The sequence below is a fragment of the Calonectris borealis genome, chromosome 1 (assembly GCF_964195595.1).
Source record: "Calonectris borealis chromosome 1, bCalBor7.hap1.2, whole genome shotgun sequence".
Lineage (NCBI taxonomy): Eukaryota > Metazoa > Chordata > Aves > Procellariiformes > Procellariidae > Calonectris > Calonectris borealis.
In genome coordinates this window covers 52,404,935-52,414,823 of record NC_134312.1, presented here as the reverse complement: position 1 = coordinate 52,414,823, position 9,889 = coordinate 52,404,935, and positions in this window count along the sequence as shown.

Genomic DNA, 9,889 nt, shown 5'->3' with positions numbered 1-9,889 from the left:
TTTAAATAAAAAGAGTTAATGTAGTTAAATTTTGGGTCTGGATTCTCCAAAGGTAGGTCTCAAATTGGGAAACTGCCCAACATGGGCATTCAGGATTTTAATAATTTTCCAGATTGACTTAATGAGCTTCTTTCAATACAATTAGTTAATTTCCTGACACATAATACTTTACACCTGATTAATTTCAGAGCAGTTAAAAGGCAATAGTTCCAAAGGCAAATTAAAAAAAAAAAAAAAAAGAGAACAAAGAGGCCAAACCAGTGACCATTGTTTTTGCAAATCTAAATTCCTTTCTTATATACTCTAAAACTGGACTATACATCAACAGCTTTATCTATTATTTTCAGTATCGGAGGACAGCAAGCTCTTACAGAGTCTTATGTCAAGCAGCACCTAAAAGAAGAAGGTCTAACAGTAAGAGAGGCATAGTTTTGTCTTTTGGGGTTGGTTTGTTTGGCGGGGGGGGGGGAGATATTTATTATACCTTGTAAAAATAATCAAATTATCTTTTTTTGCAGCAGCAGCAGATGTAATCTTACTGTATCAGATCAGGTCCTTTCACTCTTTCATTACAGAAATCACCGTTAGGAACAGTGGTATCTACCCATGCCACGGTGAAATCAAGCCTAATATTAGTCATTTTGTGAGACCAGTTTCCGAAATGCACATGTTGCAATGTCTTGCGATAAGGAATACATGACTGTGTTATATGTCACTGAAGTTTTCAAAGCTGCCAAAAGAACATGGATACCCAAATCTTCCAGATGTTCAAGTCCATTCTGTATGGTGCTGTGTTCCTTTTAAATAAAGCCTAACAAGTTCAAAAGGAAAAATGTTGCTGTTTCCCAAAAATTCGTGGTTTATGCTTTTTTCCACTTTATAAAGATGGTATTTGCACGAAGATAGTAAAAGATTCCCATGTAACGTGACTGAATGGGTCATACGTAGTTGACCAAAGAAGCATCACTGAAGGATCCCTCTCCAGTTGTAAATGGAGGGTTCCCCATCACGTAACAATCAATTGCCCCAGGCTTCACCACAGCAAACAGGGAAGTGGAAGTTCTGCGTAAGGAGCCCTCTCCTGAGGGAGCACAAAAAAATCCCACAAAAACTTCAGTGCCCAGATGTTGCCTATTCCCAAAGGGTTTCTAAGAGAAAAATATGACTGGTGTACAGAGCAAAACAGGAAATAGCTCTGAGTATGCCACGTGTGGAAGATGCTGGACTGCATCAAACCTCTTATGAGCAAAGACTCCTTAAGATTTTAGCTGTTGCAGACCAAAAGCTCTTTGCTCATTTGAAAATGCTCTTGCCACTCTCGCATTAATGATCACTAGAAAAATTAAATTGCTACTCTCATTTAAAACGGAACATTGATTTAAATCTTTTTGAGAAGGGAATTCAAACTCTATTGTATAAGTGCAGGAATCAAAAATACCATTATAAAATGCTCTGTAATAGTGTTAGTTTTAACTAAGAAGTATAATCAAAATTGTTCCTTTGCTGGTTTCATTTGAAAAAGAGTAATTCCTTGCTGGTTGTCATATTTAAATTTAGGGGGGGGAAAAAAAAAGAAAACCCAAAACATAACCGTAACTCACCATTTAACTGAGCTAGAACATGAAACTTCAAATGTCTTTAATCAAAACTACCTGGAGCAGAATAAACGCACAGTTAAGGAAAAGTGTCCCTGCTTAACAGTACCTAAGGAGCTGCTTAATTTTGAAGAGGAATTTAAGCAGTGCCCCTAGAAGGAATAAACTTAAGTATATGCTCATATGTTAGGCTGTCGAGGTGCTATACCTCAGGAAAGCACTGCATTATACCGGTTCTGAAGAATAGTGCTCAATGCTGCTGTAGTTCAAGTGTCGATACCCAGTAGCAAGCTACTCCAGACGTATATACTGGCACATCCTATGATTCTTTGGGATTTCCCCTATTTATCACAAATACCGGGTGCAATAATCTGCAAGTTTGTAAAGAAACGCATGAATCCCATTTAAGGATTCTGATCAAGGCTCTAAAACGCTAAGTGCCAACCCTAAATAAACATGTCTGTCCAGGTCTTTGCCTGTGTTTTTAAACACCCGTACCAACTTAATTATCATTATGTTAAAGTTGTGCAATCAAGTTCATTGCACATAAAAAGGCATGCCAAAAAGAACAAAGTAAAATTGATGGATTCATGCGAAAAAAATAAAGCAAATAAAATAAAGCACTAGCTAGGAGTTGGGAAGATCATGCATTAAGATGAAAGATGAAACAGATGCAATACACAGCAAAGATCAAAGAGCTCCATCAATTCATTCTGAGAGTCAAAATCCAGCTGAGCATGGGAGCCCTGTCCGCATAATAAGAAAGGTTGACTAAAACATAAGGATTAAACAGATGAGCTGTCTCCAGTGAATGTACGGCACAGGAAGCCCTGCTGAGCCACTTGTAAAGACACTTTGGAATTGTACACCTGCTACTCCACAGTGAAACCCTCAGGAAGCCAGCCTGGAAGGGGAAAGAAATCCACTAATGGACTAAATAGCTATCTTTAAGGGAAAAAAGAAAAGAGTCAATACAGGAAAACGGCAGCTAACAGATTTGCTCTTTCCCCTCCATTTAGTTTATTTACTAAATATTTCCACCAAAAATGACTTGTTCCCTTGAAATAAAAGAAAAAAGCTTAGCACATACTTAAACTATGAACACAAGCATCCATATACAGCAGGGTCAGCCTAGGATTCTCAATGAAAATATCTGTTGCAATATTAGTGGTTTGGAATCTCTTTTTGTAGTCGAGCACTCATGTTAAATGGCCAAAGCTCCAATAACTTCAGTGCTGCAGGATTAAGTAAGCCAGACGATCATTAGAATTGATATTATTCCTAATACTGATGGCCTTTTAAATAATGTTATATATAAATCTTCACTTTTCTTGTCTACTCATTAGATAGATAGAAATGGAGATATTTCAACAATCAAAAATTATAGGTAATGATTAGTTTCTTTTCTCTTATTATCATTGGCAATGAGAAACAAAACTAGAAAAAAGCTGTTAATAACAGGTAAGAAACACTATTCAATTGAATTAATTAATTCAATTAATTCTTGTATTAAAGTACAATCCCTATGGTGCGCATTTAGCCATAAACACAACCCTTACATAGGGAAAAAAATGTAGCGCTAGGACTCACTCCATTACTCAAAGGAGCCAAACCACAGAGGTTTCTAAAACCTCTGAAAGAATCAGTGTTATACACTATACCTTCTTGCAAGGAATGGATAAAGGAAACCCTTGCATCAGAAGATGGCAAACCATAACTTAAAACAACCGGGGAACGAAGCAAATTGAACGTATACGTGCTTGCAAGTTTCTTAAGGCTTTGCTTTCTGCTAGATGTTCAATTAATGTCAACTGCCTGCTACAGGTGGCTCTTTATTTATTTTTTAAATTAATGATACTAACCTGCTTGTCCCACGAACGTTATTTACAATCACATCTTTTATTCTTGTTTTAGTTGACAGGACAATCTCTTCAAGGATCTGGGCAGAGCTGATATATTTGATTTTCAGGTTATCTACTGCCTGCAGATACAAGCACTTTGATTGTTTACAATGCAGGAGTAATTGGTAACCATTAAATAACTCCAGAGACTGATTTAAGAGTCCTTCACCTACTGCATGAAAGTAAGGCTTCATCCCACAGCCCCTAATCTGGCTAAATTCTTAAAGACTTCGCTACAAAAACAGGATATTAAAAAATTAGCAAATGCAATGATAATTTAAATCATCAATCACATGCAAGCATTATATTCAGTTTTAATGATTTAAAATGAATTTATATTTCAAAGTGGAAATTAATACAAGAGACAAATGTTTTAAAATCTCTCATTACATTTCCAAAATTAGTTGCAAATATGAATTTGTATAGCACAGTTTTAAGCAGAATTTCTACAGTGTTTCTTTCAGCACACCAAGCCAAGATGAGAACAGTAAAACAAAATTCAGCAAGTATCCCTATGAGGAATTTTATGTGCTGTTTCATTGGTAATACATTACTTCCTGACTGCATATCTTCAAGCTGTGGATAATATTTAAAATAACTTTTCAAAACACTTGTCTAGCCTTGAGCAGTCAAATAGAATTACTTTGCTATAAACAAATCAGGCTAATTTTCTTTTCAGCAAAAAGTCACAGAACGCATTTTAACTTTTATTTTCTGACGCCATTTTATAGCCACCGAACTTTACTGCTTCACAAAATGGTGTGGAAGCACAATACTGTTAAGAACACACTGATTGCTGATGAAACTCCTCTGAACTTAGCACTTTGTACCAGAAAACAGTAATGAAATACATCATTGAAGACGTTACACACTTCCAGACAGCACCGTCAGGGACGTAGTCTAAGTCAGATGCTAAAGCACACTGCGGAAGGCCACCCGGTTAGTACTGCAGGGAGTCACCATGCCCACCTTCACCACAGAGCCCACGTCCACCATGGTTTGAGGAGCAAGGTCGAGGTATGCAGCAGGGCACAGGGTGTCCCTAGTCCTTCTCTGCCACTGCAGCTCCTTCGGGGAGTGCTGCACCAAGGCTTCTCCACTGCTTCTATATGAAACTAATTTAAAACTAATCCTGAAGGGCTGAACGGTGGTGGTGCCCCCGAAGCGCGGTTCCACCAGCTCGTGGACCAAAGGAGACACTAGTGGCAGAGCCACACACTGTGGCTGGTCTAAGGACTCGCTGGATCCTCTTCAGCCCCACGCAAGGCTAACTGCAGCCTCTCAAGCCAGCTTGGACAGAGTTCTCTCTTTTCAAGAAGAAGAAAACTTAAGGAAACTAAAACCGCGCCTAAATCTTTAACAATGGCAATTCCCTGACCTCTCGGGGCATAAACATGCTTGTTAGCACACTGTAAATCAGTCAAGAGGAAGCCCATCATTTTACAATTTACAGCCAACAGTGAATGACACCAGGACTCCTGCAAACCCCAGGTGCACGTTCTGCAAAAATCGCAGCAGGTACGTAAGCAGCGAGTCAGCCAGTGGCTCTTCCAAGTAACCTGGTGGATATACTATTACTAAAATTTTACCGCCCATGGGAAAATCACAATACCTTCAGACCAAATCACAACCATTTTCACAGAGACGTTTCAAAGACATTTCTCTTGAGAGAGAGCTGCCACCTTGAAAAATTTCAACCTGTGTGCCCAGCCATTTTGGTACTACAGCTGTCATTTAAAAGGTCATAGCCATTCTTTTTTATAATGAAGGCATTACTTTACTTCCGCTTCCTTTAAATACTGCCAGACAGTTTTAGATACACGCTTGAAATAACTTTCGCACTCTAGGTGTACACTAGAAAATTTTAGAGCGGTATGTGAACAGTTCAGAAGCTCATGATAAGTCAAATGCTGAAATTGGCTCTATTGTTATTTTAACCATTAAGCTCTATGCAAGTTCCACAGTGGGGTGTGTGTACTTGTTTATTTGCTTCGCTTTTTATTTGACTACTACATCATCAGCTCTCACTACCTGTTGTTCTACAATAACATTTTTTCCAACGTATATGTATACAGACTCAGCAGAAGGGAAACAACATATTATCCGATTCTTTCAAGTAAAAAACCACACAGAAATTCCTTTTAAGCTTTATAGTTCACCTAGGATTTTTAGGAAAAAAATCATCTGAACATACTTTTAAGTGTGCTAAACAACAAAAAAAAAGCCCTTGCAATTATTAATTACTAATAGTTAGTAATTAATAATTAATTACTAATTCTGAAACACTTCTTCTTTGTATTTGGCCTCAAATCAGACTTGGTTTTGGCTCGACAGAAAATCAGAACTGTGATTAATTACAACTTTTTTTAGGGAGGCAGGACTAAAATTTTCCATGTCGTACTGACACATCACATGTGCAAGAGACTCTGGCTTGTCTTTGTAAACTTAGTTCACTGGATTTAATTTCCTAGACTAAAACGTATATCTTCTTTATATATCTTGATGGAGAAGATCAGAGAATAAACTAAATGCAAAATATAGTGCCATTTCAGGGGCTATAGCTATCAGTGTAATCTTTTGTCTTCGCTGTCCTACCTTCCAGTTTGTTTGAAAGTCTTACATCCATCGTACTGTAACCTCAGTTTTTCAACTATATATCAATCAGGAAAATATATTTTCGGATGTAAAAAAAGTCTTAAGATTGATACAAGGATATTAAATGAGGTGAACTTTACAGTCATCACACACACAAAACCCTGCCTATATGCAAGTGTCCGTAAACAGCTTTTGTTTTGTTTAAAGATAATACATAAAAACACTTACAAATTGTGAATGCTATTATACCCAGCATGAATTCTGTTGTTATAATTTGCTTTGATACAATGTCATGAATAATCTATTATTGTGTCAAATTCAAATATTCAGTCTCATCTTGAAACCTCACTGTCTTATCTCTCCAGCTTCATTTAAATAGTGGATAAGGTGTGAGAACAAGGGTAAAGGAGTTTGACCTACAGTTTGTGTCTCCAGCAAAGGAGATAACAACATGAGATGCAAGTGAAAATGAACAAAAAAAGCCCTAAAGAAATTTATTTCATTTTAGGTTTCAAATAAATACCCCTACACAAAACCTGACAACATTTCCTTGGTCTTTCAGGTTCAACTTCCACTGATCAAGATAGCACTGCAATATTTACTCGTACATGATCATGCATACCTAAATCCGTAGAAAAATTTATCTTAAGTCTTAAAGAGTTCAGAGTCTGAGGGCTTCAAAATGGATTACTAGCATTTCTCCAAGTAATTTCAGACACCAGATGCTAAAAATACATTTAAACTTGCCTCAATTCAGCAACGATCATGCACTTACTGTAGTTTTCGTTACATCAAAAATGCTTCAGCTTCATCAGCAACAGATGAATTCATTAATTTCTTTATTAATTTAAACGATTTTTTTTCAATTTTTTATAAGCCCCAAGGTTCTCTCAGCAATATCGGCTCCTTCTCTGTTCCATAAAATCGTAATCAATCTCTATTATTGTCATGAAAATGGTATTTGTCACTTTGCTGGGAAAAAAATAATCAATACATCTTGCAGGGCAGAGCAGGCATTTAATGCAGTGAATTGATGCCTGTTAGAGAAATTTAGCTTGCCAGCAGTTTGGGACAAGCTAATAGAACACCAGAAAATTCACTGAAGGTTGACAGATGAATATACGGAGATGCCAAAAAAATTAATATTTGGGCATTTTGTATAGCCTGTCATTTCATATGCTGGGGAGAAAATAGATTTAGACAAGCAAATCCCTAAGGAAATCCTTTTGGTTTTTAAAAGGCAAAAGCCAAAAGCATGTAAAAAAAAAAATTCTTCACTGTATTATTTTCATGTTTAGATATGTTTCCGAAAAGTAAGTATTCTGAAGCAATCTTCCATCTAAACATTTTGCTTCAGACATGATACTGAATATGAAAACACTGCTGAGTGATAAAATAGTGCAAAGTCTCTGAGGCAATACCGAACTCCTGATCCTTCTGGAGAACACAGCATTACAAAAACAAATCAGAGCATTGCTTCCAAAATTAGTACATAATCTGCACAATGGCATTGCTCAGAAAGCGTTCTGAATCATGAAAAAAAAAACCAACTAAAACTGTCATAACCAATATCTAGAAAGAAATCCAGTCATACTGTTCATGACAAACACAATATCCTCAAAAGAGCCGCTAGAATTATTTGAACCTTACTAATAAAAAGTTACACTTTAGGAATGCAATCCTCCCTTCTGTCTACTGCCATCTGCAGAAGCTGTCAAAACACTCCTCCTTCCAATTACGCGCTTTCTGTCTTTCACTTGCTCTACGATAAGCCTATAATCTGTTTAATTCCCTTGTTTGGTTGGTTTAATAAACAGTGCTTTTAAGTTGCAAGGCTCGACAAACCCAGCACCCACAACAAGCAAGTTGGCGTTATCCACCCCCCCAGGAGAGCGTCAGCACCGCTGACCGCAGAGGCGTTACGCCGGCCACAGCGGGGAGCAGCGCAGGGCGCCAGTGGTGGACTTCTGCTGCAAGGCCATCACTTTCTGAACTCCATTCTTCCTAAGAAATCCCACTAATTCTGGGTTGGATATAAATGGGACACCCTCTTCAGGGACCTGCCTGCAACTCCCAGCAAGCTCTAACAGCATGAATTTTAAAAACTAAGGTACTCACCAGGTCACAGAGCAGCAAACATGTCTCTAAATGCCTAAGAAGGCCACCAGCCGATTGCTCGTGGTGAAACACAATCATGCTCTAATTCCAGAGACTGAGCAAACGAGCCTGGTGTATGACTGCTGTTTGGGGAAGAGGAACAGTTTTTTCATCATGTGCAAAATAGCAGCCTTGGGCAAAAGGAAGGGATGCTAAAGATGCCGATAATTTTACATAGCTTCCGAACAGTCAAACACTCATGTTCAAACATAGGAGAACAGAAGGGACAAAATTTAACACCTCCTTGCCTGTAAAACTGAAATAAGACCAAGCAACAGAAGTCTATAACAAGGTGGACATTGTGGAAAATCTGTATCTCCTACTGCCTTCACCATTCTGTCACGTATTTAAAAATACCCATGTAAATTAGAAGTCTCCCCTGCTACTACTGCACTCCTTCCTGACAGCAGTGGTGCTAACACTGAACCATTCCGTAGCCATCAGAAATTTGCTGTAGGAAGTGGAGGATTATTAACATTACTGAGGTTCTCCAAAAATAGGGAACTTAATCTAATTTTTTCCTCATTTGTAAAAGAATTTGACCTTCAGCCTGATAAAATTCAGGCCGAGTTTCCGCCACAGCAGAATTTAAGCTAAACAATAAAAGGAAAATAAACTTCTATCGAAACATTATCACTGACAATTTTGCAAGCCTACTAGAAGGCAAACAGCAACACTATTTGCAAAAGTTTTGCATTCTCCAAAAAAAAAAAAAAAAAGAAAAGATATCATACTCCATAGGAATTTGGCAACACTAACATAGGGGTCCCCAAAAGCCAACTGTATGGTTTTTATTTCACAACTGAGTTCCAGCTGCTATTTTACATTATAGGACCATGCAGTTGGTGGGAATGACAAGAAGTCACTGTTGCATGACACTGTCAACATTTATATTTATGCTTTGCATGAGTGCAAACATTTGTAATTCAGCCTAGGAAAGTTAAAGGGTTGTTACAGAAGATGACAGTGTGTTAGCAGAGCTAGTTCAAAATGGGAGATGTTCCAATACACGCTGTCAAGTCTGATGTGTCAGATTTGCACATCGAATCACAGAATGGTTAGGGTTGGAAGGGACCTTTGAAGGTCCAACCCCCCTGCAGTGAGCAGGGCCATATCAACAAGATCAGGTTGCTCAGAGCCCCGTCCAACCTGACCTTGAATGTTTCCAGAGACGGGGCATCTACCACCTCTCTGGGCAACCTGTGCCAGTGTTTCACCACCCTCATCGTAAAAAATTTCTTCCTTATATCTAGTCTGAATCTGCCCTCTTTTGGTTTAAAACCATTCCCCCTTGTCCTGTCGCAGCAGGCTCTGCTAAAAAGCCTGTACCCATCTTTCTTATAAGCCCCCTTTAAGTACTGAAAGGCTGCAATAAGGTCTCCCCGGAGCCTTCTCACATGTGGTGAGAAAATGAACACACACGTTATGCCCTGGAAGCTACATAAGTATTTTTGTCAGAAGTGCAAAGCACAGTTTGGTGTAAATGCAAGTCTTTACAAATTTACCAGCACTGGAAGCACTTGCAACATCATTGTCTCCATATGAACGTATACACTGCATCTGTTTCATGATCGGTTGTGAGGATATAAGCATAAACTCAGCATTAAGTATGGATATTTTTGTAATCAGTATGGTGGACCC